The sequence below is a fragment of the Cavia porcellus genome, unplaced genomic scaffold, assembly GCF_034190915.1.
Source record: "Cavia porcellus strain 051 isolate PalLab524CR breed Dunkin Hartley unplaced genomic scaffold, mCavPor4.1 scaffold_32, whole genome shotgun sequence".
In the NCBI taxonomy this organism is placed as follows: domain Eukaryota; kingdom Metazoa; phylum Chordata; class Mammalia; order Rodentia; family Caviidae; genus Cavia; species Cavia porcellus.
This window is the reverse complement of record NW_026947515.1, coordinates 7,878,210-7,894,439: the sequence shown is the minus strand read 5'-3', so window position 1 is coordinate 7,894,439 and position 16,230 is coordinate 7,878,210. Positions and strand designations below refer to the sequence as shown.

The window sequence follows — 16,230 nt, the reverse complement described above, 5'->3', positions numbered from 1 at the left end:
TCTTTTACAGACTTATCAATAGCATCTTTTATGTGGACCTTATTAATATGTACTTGAGTTACATTAAAATAAGACAAGAAAGTCTTTCCAAAAAACAGTAAGCCTTTGCTCAAATCCTACTTCCATATATAAAGTTAGTACTAAAATAAAAAGAACCATCAAATTCTCTTTATACTATGCTCTCCTAATCCTAAGAGTGTATATTCAGTAACATATCTACATTCATCTCAGTTAAAAGGTCAAAAAAATTGAAACAGTTCCACTTCTTGGCAGTAGATCAATGTCTACCTCATGGTAAACCTAATGCTCAATGTGCTGACTAAAGTACATATGTAAGAAAAATTCACCAAGCTTTAATTTGTTGGTTTATAAATGGTTTGTGTATTTTTAAACCTTTTAAATGTATCTTTTATTTTGATATATGTATTTATTTTTGAGACAGGATTTTGCTATGAAGTTTAGGCTTTCATTAAACTCACATTGTAGCCCAGGCTGACCTCAACTCACAGCAATCTTGCTGCCTCAGCCTTGTAACTTCTCGCACTAGAGATGGTTACTACCAAACCTACCTCTCACTTACTTTTTACATATTTTCCCAAATTAAATTACCCAGGATTATGTGGTATGTCATAGTTTATCAGGTGAATTATACAAAATGAAATCAGAAAGCACTGAAAATCAGTGAAGGAGACTCAAAATCCTCACCAACACTAAACGTAGTGTAACATAACATAACATAACATAACATAACATAACATAACATATTATAGCATAAAAACACAACAAAACAAAGCAAAATAAAATAAGAAAACAGGGTTGGAGATTTAGTTCAGTAGTATAAGTGCCCACTTGGCAAACCTGAGGTCATAAGTTCAATCCTCAGTAACAAAAAGAAAACAACCACCTAACTGTGATTTTAAAAAATGCTTGCAAGTGTATCTTAATAGTTTGTAAGCTAATCATACACAAGACATAGCATCTGGCATTTTCACATCTAAGTACTTTTTCTTTGAAATAAAAGTCTATGTCCACTCAAGACTGTTTATAAGAATGGTTGTGGCAGCTGGCTTTCCAGGGCCAACCTGGAAACAGAACAAATGGAATCAGTAGATGGGTAACAGATGCATGAACAAGTTGCAGCTTGCTGGTTCAGCCCCATGAGAGTGTGTTGGCTCCACTACCAATAAGCTGCAGTATGTGGGGACAAATTCCCCAGGAGGGATGCCCATGGGTCCTCATCAGCACAAGGTTATGATGTCCACGGCCTTGCAAAGCCTCCCCTTGCCCTCACCACCTGCTTTCCCTCCTCAAAGTAGGTCAGAGTATGGAGCACTACAGGGTGTGGTTGAAGTAAACGTGAGTGAAACTTGCTACGAATCCTCGTTTCCTGGACACATTGGTGTTATAACATGAAACATTTCATATCCTTCAAGTAAAATTATTATGGGCATTATGGGAACATCTCCATGCTCCTTAGTGATAATGAAATGAAACTAACGTAAGTCCAGAAAAGACAGTCAAAACAAAATTTGAGAAATCTCTAAATGAAGAAACTGTGCACCTCATCCTCAAGGGAAAGGATCTTTGGGAGGGAAAAGTCTAATAACACACACATTTTGCTAGTTTTTTAACTTGCTGTTTCTAAGAAGGACACAGATTAGCTCACAATAAAAACAAAGGAGGCATCAGAGGGGGAGCTTCAACTGTGGACCCCAGCATATGACCTCACTTCCTTGGTGGTATGTCCAAACAGAACTCTGAATACTCTGGTCACCATGCACTGTGGTCTGGTGATAGTTGGCCTTCATAGATGGCTGGCTTGAAAGAGTGAACAAGGAACATGCTACGCTGCTTTCCTAGGGCTAGTGGCCCCAGCATCAGGACCCCGTGTCAGGGAACCACGTGGGAACATATGGAGAGGATGGTTCACTTGGTCCAGACACTTCAGGAAGCTCAACTGGAAAAACCCAGCTGTCAGCAGCTCAGGCCAGGACTCATTGGCACACAGAGGTTCACAGAGGCACCCAGAGACAAGAGGAAGTGCAGAACACATAACCCTAGACTCAACCACCAGCCACTCAGAGACAATGAGTCCATGACTAGTTCAGATACAGGGAAGTTAAATTCTCACCTGAGCATCCCCATGAGACTTGGCCCCTGTGTATTCAAGTCCTGGCCATGTGCAAGCACCTCAGTCTCGGTTTACAACACTGAACTGTGGGGTGCTGAATGGATCCAGAGTGCAGGGTCTCTGAGGATGAAATGGGGACTCCATGGCAAGGGATTAGCTGTGGCCTTGGCCCCATGAAGACCTGCTAAAGAGGCTGTCCTGATTCCCAGGGATGACCTTCCACCCACCTCACTGACACACACACATGGAGAAAACTGTTCTGTTCTTTGGAAAGGAGATTAGAGAGTCATTCTAGGGGTTTCAAGATATGCTCAGGGCAGGAATTCTTAGGAATGACAAAGTGTCCATGGCCTACAGGTATCACTGGAAAGTGGATGGGTGTCATCAAGCCAAAATACACATGAAGATACCCTGTGTGAAGGCACTTTTCTAAGTATTGTCCATGATCTTGTAAGCAGAACAGGTGCAACCACTGCCCTTTTGAGTTTTGATGTTCTTTGAAGGCCACAGCGTCAGAATTGGCAGCAGAACAGATATTGATCACATCAAGGAAGTCTTTCTGTGTCCAAGGCCAACCTTAGAAGTGGGTACAGACCAAGTAAGGAGGATTTCTACAGAGACCAAGAAAACTGGGCAGATCTTTGCCTGACATAGACACTGCAGAAATTTGGGATAGACATTGATGACTCCTCACTTCTCAGATATTCATGGAGCACCAACCTGAGCTCTTGAGGGCAAAGACATGGCAGATATCAGTCTTTGCCTTTGTTGAGCTGACCTGCAGTGGGGAAGGGCAGGGAGAAACTGTCATTTTTCCCTAAAGAAGGGAGTGGTGTCATACCCATAAGCAAGGACTGCCTCCGATGGAGCATTCTGTCAGCCTCTCAGGGATCTCAAGGCCCGCCCTGCCACACTGTAGTTGGGAGAGGGTGGGAGTAGACACTGAACTTGCTGGGCTAGAGGGCCATGTGTCTCTCCCTAAAGTAACCTGTATAGGTAGTGTTAGAAGAGAGGCCAGACCTCTTGCTTTGCTACCTCCCTGTTTGCTCCAGGTCTGCATCTCCTGTCCTTGAATCCTCACTGGAGCTGAACTCCAAGGTGGCGTCCCAGGCCAAACTTCTCATGGACCAGCTTGAGCCTCCTAAGTCCCTGGTGCTTAAGTCACAGGGTAAGGAGCCCTGGAATGTGGGTTGTGGATCTGAGAGGAGGAATGTGCTAGGGAACTGAGCAATGTGCCCAGATGATGGGAGACACAGGAACATGATCCCCTCAGCAGTCAGTGTGGGGATGCAGTCTGGGAGGCTTTCATGGGGCTGTATTCATGCACACAGCTGCCTCTGACAGGCAGTGGGAAGGTTTGGCCCTGAGAAGTCCCTGGAAAGTCAGTGATGTTTCCTTCCCCTGCAACTGCAGAGGCAATTCCAGTGCATGCTGAATTTGCACCCGCAGTGCTCATGCCAGCTCCACCTACAGCTCCCTCACCAGCTGTGGCCTCACAGCAAGAGCAGGCACATGTTTTCCTTTTTTCACCAGCTGCAGAGCTGGATCTCCTGGTGGCTCAACAGCAGGAGTCATCTCTTTACCTCTACCTTCAGGCAGCTCTTGACCCACACCTGCCATTCCCCTCTCTTCCAGATTTACATATCATCCTATTTATTATTATTCTATTCTGGGATGTGAGTGATAGAATTATTGTAAATGAAATTTAAGGGTTTATTCTTGTTTCAGTTGATGAGTTTGGTACGATTTCGTGCATTCTCCATATTGTGAAACCTTCACCACTGTCCTCTTCCAGAACATTTTCATCAACTCACTATGCAAATATATATTCTTTTATTTTGCTTCCTACTATATCCTGGCCACCACTCATCCTATGTCCTTGTAATTTACCTTTCCTACCTTTTCCATATCACTGCAGTTGTGTTTCTACTCTGCCTTACCCTGCTGTAAGTAACTGTTTAATCTCACCTTGTCTGAGAAGGGAAAATCCAGACAGATTGCATTAATTTGTCATGCATGTATTCTTGGCAGGGCATACAAAAATAATTCAGGAATTTTTTGTAATTCTTATGATTCTTTGTTTTGTTAATTATGTTCCTGGCTTTATAGCCATATACACATCAAAACTGCTCCATGTTTAATTACGTGTAGGTCATTTCCTATCCATTTCATACGAAAGAGACTAACACACTTTCTTTTGTTACAGAGCAGCACCATGGGAGTGTCACACCCATGTTTATTGTTCAGATATTTCCAATGATAAATTATTAATTTTAATTTATGGGTGCTTAACATGAAAACAATCACAAAAGTAAAGTATTGTAGTTGTAATACAACTATTAAACTGTGAGGCACTGTGTATTCCAAGGAAAGTCTATAACCCAGTATAGAAAGTGCAGTGTCACAGGCAGCATGTCCATTGAATTCCCCTGTGGTTTATCTCCATGCAATGTCATGAATATGGCTGCCCACATCCTTTTCTCTGGACAGAGTAAATTTACAGAAAGTCAGTCTCAGCAAGTCACCACCTATAAGTTTTAGTTCTTACCCAGTAGTTCAAAGAACAAAACACATGAACACAGCCCAATTAAGAATGGGCTGTGTTCATAAGAAAAGAAACATAATGGTCAACGAGGCAAAGAAGCTGGAGAAATGAGCACAGGGAAACAGCAGAGGCATCAAGCTCCAGGTAGTAAAAACCAGCCGAGAACTCGAATCCACGAGGCTCCTGGCCAGGCTGGGGTAGATGGTGGGGACCCAAGAACTCTCGATGACTCCTCAGGGGCTGGGGTGCGGTCTTCAATCACAGATCTGCTGTGTCATAGTGTAAACCCCTGCAGCCTTCACAGAGGCCAGCTGATTGGTTGCTCCAAGCTATAAATGTTCCAGGCTGAAGTTATTCACCCAAGTCCTGGCTGCACTGTGCTGCCATTCGGGGTTGGGCAGCAGGAGAGTTTAGATCACTCATTCAGCAGCCACTAGGTTTCCCACAAAGAAATAACTGAGCACGTGGGTGCCCCAGTATGAGCTAAGGTGTAGGTCCTGAATTCGACGGATGATAGACAGTTTTCCCATGGTCTTTCAACCAATTAGGCCTATAATGTGTCACAGGCTTGGGGCAAGGCATCAGTGACAGTGAGTGGTGAGTTCTAAGTCCAGGCCTTGCCCTGCCTAAAGGACTGCATGTGACAATGACAATGTGAGGTAACCCAAAAATGATGGCCTTAGGAGGGATGGTATCAAATTACAGGCATGTGTAGATGGGGACAGTGCCCAGGTGAAGAGAACCCCTCGTGACATTCTAGTGCCTCACCCCCAAGCATGCTAGAATCTCCACAGTAAAGGACTATGTGTGTTATTTCATTCCCAATGGACATTTCACAACCAGTGCCCAGAGAGGGACAATGCCAGGCCCAAGGCACAGGACATTGGCAGAGTAAAGAAGATGGGGGAGAAGTCCAAAAGAGAAAAACCTCTTAGCACAGGACCCATCCCACTCCCATAGGCATTAGAAAAGCAGTCCCCAAGCTCCTGGGACCTGAGCCTAAACATATGGGACTGATTTCAAGCAGCATCCCAAGGGATATACACACACATGCACACACACACACACACACACACACAAACACACAGTGATTCCATGGGCACCCACTGGGTAGCTCAAAGGAAAAGTGATATGATTCATTCAATCTACATGCCTCAAATTCTCACCTTATTCCTGGGCTGAACTAGGCTGGCACCAACACAGAACAGGACAATATGTCACTAGCCACCCAGAAGCTGGAAGGTTGGAGGAGAGGGACAAATCACTGCAGAATGTAGTGGAAGAGAAGACCCAGAGCTATATCCCAATAAAGCAAGGGCACACAGAGGTAAAGGTCACTACCTGGGGGCATCTGAACAGCCTCACTGAGATGGAACTGATGCCTAAACCAGAGACATGCAGGCCCTAATGCTGTACAGTGTTGAGTCTGTGTGGCAGAATAGAGGACCAACCATTTAGAGATTCAAAGTCAACTTTTTTAATCAAGAAAGAGATGAGAAGCGATAACAGAAGGCCTGGCGAGAATAAGGGAGGGGAGGAGTGGGCGAGGGACAGGGGTGGGGGCAGAACCTCACATCTGCTGTAGCGCACCAGTGACCACTGATGATTGCATGGCTGCAAACTTAGGTACAACATGTAAACTTCAGTTCTCTCAGGTTCTATGGGTCAGGAATTCAGGAGGTGCTGCTGCAGGATCCACCATATTTTCTCCAGACCAGGCTGCAGGCTCAGTGGAAACAATGCTGTGGCAGAATCTGTTCTCAAGCTCTCTCTCTCTTGCTAACAGGCAGGAACTCAGTTAGGTTGGAGGACTGATGTCTCGTCTGTCTGTTAACCTTTTTCTCTGCAAAGAGTCAGCCTCTCCTCAGGGAAAATGCAGAGATAGTCAGAGATTTAGAGAGGAAGACAGAATGAAACAGAGATGAAGGAAGGAAGAACAGAGAAGGGAGAGAGCAGGAGGTTGGTCACAATCATTTTATGGGTGAACCTTGATAGTCACATCCAAATTACATCTGCCATGTTGTGTTATTAAGAACAAGTAAGGAATTGGGGAGAGAGCTCAAGACAGAGCACTTGCCTACCATGCCTGAGGACCTGGGCTCAATTTCAGCCTGGCTAACACAAACCAGAACAAACCACGCTCAAGGAATGAGCTACTCAGGCGGTGGCCATCAGAAGGTTAGCTGTCAGCAGTTGAGTACCCTTGCCATGGGTGTGCTGACTCACAAATGTAGGCACAGTGCTGGTAGATTTTGAGGGTGCATCTGCATCCATAGTGCTTTCTGAGCCTGTGTGAAGTCCTGACTTGAGGCCACAACACCAGTACATAGAAGAAATTGAGATGCTTAGGGAACATAATGATGGCTGATCTAATGAACTTCTGCCCCTCATGATGCCACCAGGGAAACATGTCCAGGAGGTGAGTGTAATCTCCACCACCATACAGCAGGAACCAGGCCTGTGTGCACTGTGTTCACCTCCCTTCCAGCCCTTCATTGAAGTAAACTCAAATTCTGTATACTGTGTACACATGACACTAGCCCACAAGGTTTAAAAGTGTCATCTCTCAACTCTGATGATGTCCCGAGGAAGCAGATGCCATAGTTTCAGGGGACACACTGGACAGGAACTGACAGGCATTGTGTCTTGTCTAAGTCTGGCAAGGGAAGTAGGAAGGAGGAGTTGGGTCTAAAACTAGGTCTGCTCAGACCAGGGACCTTGGATTCATTGTGGTTTTTCCTTTGCCATGGGAAAGCTTTGCCTCTTGCCAAGGATCCATCACTTGGGTGGAGCTGTTGTCTTCACTCTGAAGGACAGTGGGCAGTCATTCCCTGTGCTACCATGGTATCCAGAGCAAGAATCTCTGGGTGATGCCAGATGACCCAGTTCCACACAGACATCAAGGAGGGAGCTGGTGGGTGCCTTCAGTAATCAATGTACCAGGCACTGACCATGATGCAATGAACAGAGCAGAGGCAAAAGATGGTCTCTTGTGCTTCCATATTATGAAGGCCACACAGTCACCCTGGAGAACTGACAAGGTACCACCCACCTTACTGTGAGTGTCCCTAATTCTTGGCCTCTGTACACATGGACATAAAATAGGGGAAGGAGAGACAAGTGAAGGCTCACAGAATGGGGCGATGCATCCATATATGAACTGAAGTTGGAGGAAAGGCAGGCAGGATGCACTCCCACTGTCCACTCACTTTTCAGATAGTTATAGAGCAGCACCCTGTTGAGCCCCCATGATTAAAGTAACACTGCAGACTGCACCCTCTTTCTCACAGAGGCAATATGCCACAAGGGTGATAAAGGGAGTTGCATTTCAGGCTTCCTGAAGAGTGGAGGACAGGTGGTCACAGCACTATCCAGGGAACTCTGTCAGCAAGTGAGGGCTGATTATGCTTAGTGCACAGGATACACTGGGAGGGCAGTTTGGGAGGGAGGCCAGACCTGTAGTGCTGCTTACAACTGTCCTCCTCAGGATCAGAGTTTCCCTTCTTGGATCCTGGCATGTGCTGCTGAGGAAGGTGGGACAACCAGCCCAACCAAATCTGATTGAGTTGGGCCAAGCCTAGCTCACTGAAAATGAGAACTACAGTGAGAAGAAATTGGCCTGGGTCTGTTGGTTTCTGAGGAGGACATGGGACACTTTAAAGGGAGAAGGACTGTCAGACATGGGGCCTCCTGCAACACAGAGGTATGCAGAAGTGAGTGGAGTGAGGCAAAATAGGAAGTTTTCCTGGGGTGCATTAGTACACCGAGCTGTCCCTGTCCCCTCCCAGGCCCTGGGAGGCTATGGGGCTTTCAAGGAGCAAAGACAGTTGGGGATTTTTCTAAGGCAGGGCTGGTACCGGACTGAGCTCAAGGTCCCCTTATAGATCTTGTGCCAGCCTCACCTCCAATGACCTAACCAGGTCTGGGATCAATCTGAAAATCAAGGTCAGATACCCAGTCTGGTGGAATTCCAAGGCATGTCTGTCACTGGCTCCATGGCAGGTGTCCTCAGCTCCACTTAGGGCTCAAGTCTTGCAAAGTACCGGCCCTTCATTTCCCGTTCACTTTGCCTCTTCTATTTTTCTCAGTTTTCATTTCTACTCTTAAATCTATAGCTCTTTGAAACATTAAATTCTAAGATAATTTAATTTTAAGTTAAGATTTCATTAGTTTCCACATGTTCAGTTGAGTCACAGGTAAGCACATTGTCAATTGGCACAATCTAAATCTGTACATCTGTCTAGTTCCAGCTTTCTGCTCAGTATTGGACCCACCCATATCCCTGGTCTCTCCTGCTAGTCCCCACACACTGCTGACCTTTCTCACACTGTGATTTACTAACCTGGGTTTTTCATATCAGTGCATCAGATTTTGTTTGTCCAAACATTCCTGGAGGAGACTGGATGCTATTGCTGTTTGACAGAAGAGAAAACCAGAGATAGACAAAGTCTATAGGGAAAATGTAGAGACCATTGTGTATGTACTCATCTTTTCATGTCAGAAAATGTTTTCCATGATTTCAGTGATATAAAGGGAGCTACAAACGGCTGATTCATTGCATTTGAAAAACGACAGTAATGCAAAAATCACAACAGGAAACCTTTCTTTACAACCAGTAGTCAGATAGATGGTTTTTATTACAAGTATGAAAGAGGTCTCATGAGTCCATTTTGTGAGGGAAATGATAAATTCTTCCAACTCAAACAGAATCACCAGGGCCAACAAGCACACAAAACACTGAGCCTCCTAAACCTGATACATGCAGGCACACATCCCTGAAATGTGCTGTTTCCCCTCCACTGACACATTTTAAGGCAGATGCTGAAGAACAACGGGAAGGACATGGGGGGCAGAGCACAGCCCAATCTCATAGCTCCCATCCAAGCTCTAAACAACCTTCCCTAGAACTCCTAGGACTAAGAATAGAGTTTTCTCCCACACAGAATGTTGCACAAATATTCAAGAGTTTGACTCACATTACTCTTTGAAGCAGGAATGAACTGGGACCCTTGCTAGCCTCCATGTAGAATGTGCACAGAAGAGTTGTCTGGAGGATGCTGTTCACTGCAGCTGGGGGGAACCTTGCCCTGGCCCCAGGGCCACAGAGCTTCAGGGTTAAGGATGACAAACTCATGGCATGACAATGTTTTCGCATGGCAAGCCTGTGCGCTGGGCATCTCCACAGCAGACCAGTGCCTCCCAAAGCCAGGGAAAGGGCATTTGGATGCCTGGGTGGCCAGGTGAGGGGCAGCCCTGCCTGACACAGCTGTGCAAAGTGTGTCCCTCTGGATCTAAACCTCCCGCAGATCCTATTTATTGCCTTCATCAGGTCTGGCAGCAAGGATGTAACACTGAAGTACAGCAGCACACTTGAAGTGTAGTCAAACTAAATCGATTAGCTTCCCTTCAAGAAATGACTGAAAATGCACAAGTCTGGAAAATCAAGTCTGAGAACACCACTCTGCGTTTTGTATAAATAAACTGATCCTTTACAAGACATGATGGTAATGCCCCTTGGTGGGTCTGCTATGGCAGAGATGTAGACTCTCAGGAATAAAGGATTTGTAACTGCAATAGAAAAATTGCAAATAAATGATGCATGTGCATGACTTTCTGTTTGTATTGCACTGAAGGAAGGGGGATCGAGGCAGTAACCTAGATTTACTGAAGTGCCTCAGTATACCCAGGGCACAATCCACCATATGATTCCATCACCCAATTATGAAAGCTCAGCAACTTGGTTCCCCCTTGTTACTGCTGTTGATTGACAATTTTGAGGTGTTTGTATCTGTGACAGCCATCTCTGCCTCTCTTAGCTTCTGTCCCCAGACTATGTGTAGATCAGACTATGTGTTTAGAAAGTTATATCATGATTTCAGGACCAGTGGCAGCCTCTCATGTACTGGAAATAATTCTTCAAGTTTGGCCATAAGAAACCTGATACAATGTGCTTGAGAGGAATTGAGATTGTGTGATATACATGCAGGAAACTCATTTTGTCTGTGGCAGACTCAGCTGCTACTGAAGCCCATATTCTTGAGGGAAAAAGATATGAGTCGGAGTGTTGGAAGGCACAGTAACATCCCCAAGTTCAGTTTCTGCTTTGCTTCACTCATTCTACTAAGCTGCAGAATGGATTCTGAGTGTCTAAACACATAGGATGTGAACTGCAGCAGAAATCTGTAAAAACTTCAGTTAACTGGGGTGTGAAAAGACAAGGAAAGTTTTTTGGCAAAAAACACCTCTAAATAAGTATTTGAAGCATCAAAGAAACCAAGAAGAAGACAAAGATAAAGACGAAGAGGAAGAGGAAGAAGAAGAAGAAGAAGAAGAAGAAGAAGAAGAAGAAGAAATAATAGGAGCAGTTGGAGGAGGAGGAGGAGGAGGAAAGGAAGAAAAAACAAAAATAATGCCAATGTGTGGGGTTTTGTCTCCAATGCCTCATCCTCATTTAGAAAGGAAAGGATCAAAATTTGCAGAATGGAAGGGTCACTGTGGAAAATGGACTTTGCCCCAAAGCACTGATGCTGTGTCTGGCCCACTATGAATGTCTAATCCATAGCGGAGCCTGAAGCCTGGTGGAGGCTGAGGCCCGGACCAAGAAGTTGAGGCCCCTGGGGTTGAGGTGGCACAGTATTTGGTGCACCCTCATGGCTCTGCCTTATTGGGCCTGCAGGGCTGCACCATGGATGCAGTGGTGGAAGTGTGTGTAATTCAGGAGGTGCTGGGCTCCTTTGCATGCTGCACACTCCCTGCTTGACCTCAGCACAGGAAGATTCAAGTCCTCCTTGCTGGCAAAAGAGACTCTGAAGAAGATTCTGGGTGTCCTCTACCAGACAGAGATGAGCACAGTGACTTCTCAGGTAGGGAGGGCAGGACACCCACCACAGCGGGATTTGCATGGCTTCATGTGTTGGGGGTTTAAAAGTTAGTCATGAATGATGTGTTGCCTTTCTGAATAAAAAGACTCCTTATTTTATATAATTATAAAGTGAAGCTTTAATGTTCTTCTATATGCGTATCCTACATTACATATAAAAGAATATTAAGTCATCCAAATCCACTCACCTATTCAAGAAAATACCAACTATTTATTCTTAAGTGAATTGAACAGAAGAGAAGAAATATTGAGTGGAACACTATAAATAATGCAATGGAAAATAAAATAGAACAACCATAAAGGCATCCCTCCCAGGATGAGAGGTCTGCCATTGACCAGCTCCTCTCTCCTGTCCTCACCTGCTGTGCAGGCCTGTGTCTCTTCACTGCTGGGTGGAGAGCCAGGACACAAGCTCTCTTCAATCTCAGGAAAGATCAGGGACATGGCCTAGGACATGGCCCTCTTTCAGCATTTTCAGTGGCTGTAATTTATAATTAACACAGCAGCTGTGCTGTGGAACATTCATGGTTTCTAACAGTTTACATCTTAACTGATTAAGAAGAGAATGCAGTGTCTGTCAATCTCATTTTTATAATGACTGTTAGAAGTGGAATTTCCAGGTTAAATATATATAAGATTAATTTGAGGATCTCAGATTTTTCACCTGAAACCTCAGCATAGAGTTAGAGCCTGGTAGAGGAAGACTGAGTCTGCTCAGATCTATGTGGAGATCTAAAGTCAGAGAGATGGTCCAGGCAGAGGTGTAGGATACCATGGCTTAAAATGGCCTGGTCCCGGCCTCCTCATCCATCAGTAAGTTCTCAGGAAAGCATCACACACTGTACGCTGCAAAGGAGAGAGCTGGAATGGTTCCAGAGCTCCTCCCTACATGCTTGAGGCCCCCTCTCTCACTCAGGGGAGCTCTGTATGAGGTCAGTCTATTACAGAGCCCAACTTGACTGAATGTTTTCCACCCAGGTGCAGATCTGAACTGCCACATGTGGACTCACCGTAGTTATGGAGCAGGACAGGTGTTTACAGGGAGCAGATCAGGAGATGGGGACACTGTAGGCAGGTCAGGGTATGAAGCCTTAAATTAGAGACCAGGCCCTCACCAGGCCCAGTTTCCTCCAGCAGTAACCACACCATGCAAGAATGTGCATTAAATCTGAGTAACTGAAAGGAGTTACTCACAAGATTATATATTATAGAGATAGTTTGAAGATACAATATAAATGGTAGCATTCGTAAGTAAAATGAGATGTGACCCTTAATGGATATGTGGTGTCCATTGATGTCCCCAAACCACATGCATCAGAAGGAAACAGTCTGATGAACAGAGCAATAAGGAGCACAGGCAATGGGTAAAAATCACAGCTTCTTAATAACAACAACAATGCTGGGATACAAAAAGTGCACTGGTGAATTTTATCCAGTATATAATAAAGAATAAATACTGATTGTTTTTCAATTCTTTGATGAAGTTGAAGAAAAACCCACCACCAACTTCTTTTAAGTGACAAAGTTAAAGTTATCCTGAGAATGAAGCCAGACAATAATGTGTTAAAAATAATATAAATGAAAACACTCTGTTGGCTAATATTCCTACCAAACATAAACAAAAGTGTTCATCTAAATGTTTGCAACATTATCTTACCAGCATATTCAAAATTAACCAACATGATCAACACTGGACTCAATCTCAGTGGTGCAAGAATGGTCCCTCTCTAACAAACTGTTTCCACTGGTTTTAACGTGTTGTATCTTACTATATTTTACTATATGTGATAGTATAAAGAAAAATTTTATAGGCAAGGAGATAATATAGAAACCATTGTTCGTTTTCTGTTAACTGGTTCTAAATACCCTGTAATTCTTTCATTCTGTTGAATGGCTTCACGCTGTCTTGATATGCTTGATGCTATCATATACGAAGTTATACTCAAATAATTCAAGGAATGAGGCACTATGGTGACTACTATTATGTTAGATTATCTGGCAGTGAAACACAATTATGCTAAAATTGTTCCATTCTGACCAGTGTTGTTCTATTACAATATCCTCTTTTATCTCAATCTCCACCCTTTTCTTAAATTAAACTTTTTTATTTTTTTCAATTAACGGAAAACTAAATTTAAAAATAGCGGGATATATTATAGTAACTATTTGTTTTACTATTAACCTGATTTGAACCCCAGTATTGCTCTCCACATCTTGTTCTGCCTGATTTTACTATATTCTATTTTGTTTGATAATATCAAGTTTGAGCGTATAGACAACAACTTTGAAGGCCATAAGATTTATTATGATGGCCCATTATAGTTTGACTATTATCTTCTTTTGAAGTCTTGCAAGGTTTCCAGTGTAGGTTTTTTTTTTTTTTGGTCTTGTTCTGTACGGTTTTGATCAATTCTATTATACCTGATGATATAGCAACTCTTTTTAAAAATAGCAAGAGGCACAATGGTAACCATTTTTGATCATCTGATATTCTATTTTTGCATCATGTACTATGCCTATCCTTCTTTTCTAACTGTCTCTGTTTTATTTAGTCATGTTAGGATTTATTCTCTTCAAAAAAATGTAATAAGAACTGTGGGAGTAAAAAAACTCAAAACGTGTAACTGTTATTGTAAAAAAGAGTGGAAAGGAAGGTGGTCTAAGGGATATAACTGCATGCTTGAGTGTGTAGGATGGAAAATCATATTACTGAGCTTTTATTGGATCACTGAACAGAACCTTCTGCAATCTCACTGTATGAATGTCCACTTTATATGCTTTAATTTTATAATTTGGACAACTGTTTCTAAGATGACTGAAAGGGTTTTGGCCCAGATAGAACACTGTAGCCAGGAAAGCCACAACCGGAAGCAGGAAGCCCCATCTCCCCTGCTCCTAGGAAGTTACCTGTGATGCCATCTTCCCACCCCTGGAAATTTACATATGGCGCCAAACCTAGGACCAATGGACTACCTGTGTATCCCTAATGCCCGCCTTAGGTTCCACCCCAAAACAAGCCTATTTACAGGCCCCCATGCCACGTGTCCGCTGGAGAGATCACTGGACGCCAGCGATGGGGGTGGCTGTCATCTCTCTCCGTGTTCTCAGAATAAAGGCCACTTTTTATTTTATATTTCTCATCTTTTGTTAATATTTTTCATCTTTTGGAAATAACCCTAGCAATGGCAATATGTAACCTATTAACTAGTGATTTCTTACTCTATTTTTTCTTGAAATTCTGTATTACTTGTACCCATTTACTGCTTTGTTTTTTATTTCTTTCTTCTCTTTAATTAAAAAAATCATCAAACCTGGAATGGATAACTTTTATTTATTTATTTTTTTGGCTCTGGAGATCAAACTCATGACCTCACACTTGCCAGGCAGGTGCCTTAAGCCACGGAGCTAAATCCCCAGCCCACCAATGGATATGTTTTAAACCTTGTCATCTTCAGAGTAGTTGCCTCTGCTCTTGAACTTGATATCAGCAAGCATACCAAATGTGAATAAAATCAGTCAAGGCCAAATAACATTGAAACAATCCAGCTTCAAAGAAGATCATTCATAGAAGACAACATAAGTAATATAGGGATTCAGTTTTAGTTAATAGGAAATTAAGGATAATTACCATGGTATAACCTGCTATTTTTGGGTTATCTCTCTGTGCCCTCAAATCTAATATGAGTAGACAGACCAGAACAAAATATAACCAAACTATACAGAGCAACAAGACTACTGTAGATTTTAAATCCTGATACACTTTTAACTATGTCCTCTGCCTTCTTTTTTTAGGCAATTCCTCACCTTTCTCCTTCTCAGGATACTATTATTCACTGTTCAGAGTGATATTAGTCTCGTCTCTTATGTTCCATTTCAGCATACATAAAGATAAAGACAGCTACTACAAAGACAATGAGAGACATTATGGTAGTCATTATCGACTTCCCCCAAATCAGTCTTGAAGATCGAAAAAGCTTGCATCATCCTGTAATTATTTGATTAGTTCTATAATATTCAGTATATATTCAATGTGTGTGAGGATGGGAACAACTATTTGGAAGAAAACTAGAGACAGTAAGATAGACATTCCCAGTGGATTTGCTTTGAAATCTGTGTTTCCTTAACTTGTTTCCTTATGAACTGTTTTGCTCTGTTTCGCTATGTTTAATCTTACCCTCTTTAAGAAAAACAAGTGTGTAGGACAGATAGGCATATTAATAACTTTTTGGTGGATCATTGAGGTGAACCGTGACAGTGTCATTATTTGAATATCACTTTGTATGCTTTAAATTTGTAACTTGAACAACGATTTCTAAGATGACAATATAATACTAATCAACTAGTGATTTCTTATTATTTTTCTGAAATTCTGTATTATTTCTACACTTTTTTTCTCTTTAAATAAACAACATTACAATTCACCAGAAAATACAAAATTTTAGTTTTAAAGACAAAATATTAAGTACAGAGGCACTATCCATACTTGAAAGTGAAAAGCCCATTTCAGTTTAGCATGTTTAATTACAAGATGCCATGTTGAAGCACAAAAACATCTAGATTGAAAAATCTAGAGAGGTACAAGTGATTAACTGAAAACTATACAACATGTGCACCTAAGGAGAGCCCCACCACAGATTTGTCATTTCTGGAATATTTGTGAAGAAATATTGACAT

The 16,230-nt window shown here is 42.8% G+C and overlaps 1 protein-coding gene across 1 annotated transcript in view; it reads right to left on the bottom strand.

Annotated features, from left to right (window-relative positions):
* LOC134474487 (zinc finger protein 791-like) overlaps positions 1 to 16,230 on the bottom strand; it is a 175,378-nt gene that overhangs the window by 14,545 nt on the left and 144,603 nt on the right. The window lies entirely within an intron of this gene.